Source organism: Buceros rhinoceros, unplaced genomic scaffold, assembly GCF_000710305.1.
Source record: "Buceros rhinoceros silvestris isolate BGI_N320 unplaced genomic scaffold, ASM71030v1 scaffold18432, whole genome shotgun sequence".
Taxonomy (NCBI): Eukaryota; Metazoa; Chordata; class Aves; order Bucerotiformes; family Bucerotidae; genus Buceros; species Buceros rhinoceros.
The window spans coordinates 9,379-9,832 of NW_010399663.1; positions in this window are offsets into that span (position 1 = coordinate 9,379).

Here is a 454-nt window from a genome sequence, read left to right on the forward strand (position 1 = left end):
TAAAGAAAAGCTGTTCCGAACACAGCAGTCGAGGCTCTGGATTGCACAACCCGCTTGCAAGAAAACTCTTTTCCTTGTCATGCCCTAGAATTCCCTTTCTCCCGTCACACCCTCACAAAAAGCAGGGATGGGAGGCTTTTTACATTGGTATTTTGTGAGTCTCTGCAAACCTGAGCTGTGTTCCCCGTGGGCTTCCAGTTGTATTCGGGCATCGCCATCTCTTAAAGGGGTTCTTGTCCCACTGCTTTGTTCGCTTGCAAGAAAACTCTTTTCCTTGTCATGCCCTAGAATTCCCTTTCTCCCGTCACACCCTCACAAAAAGCAGGGATGGGAGGCTTTTTACATTGGTATTTTGTGAGTCTCTGCAAACCTGAGCTGTGTTCCCCGTGGGCTTCCAGTTGTATTCGGGCATCGCCATCTCTTAAAGGGGTTCTTGTCCCACTGCTTTGTTCAG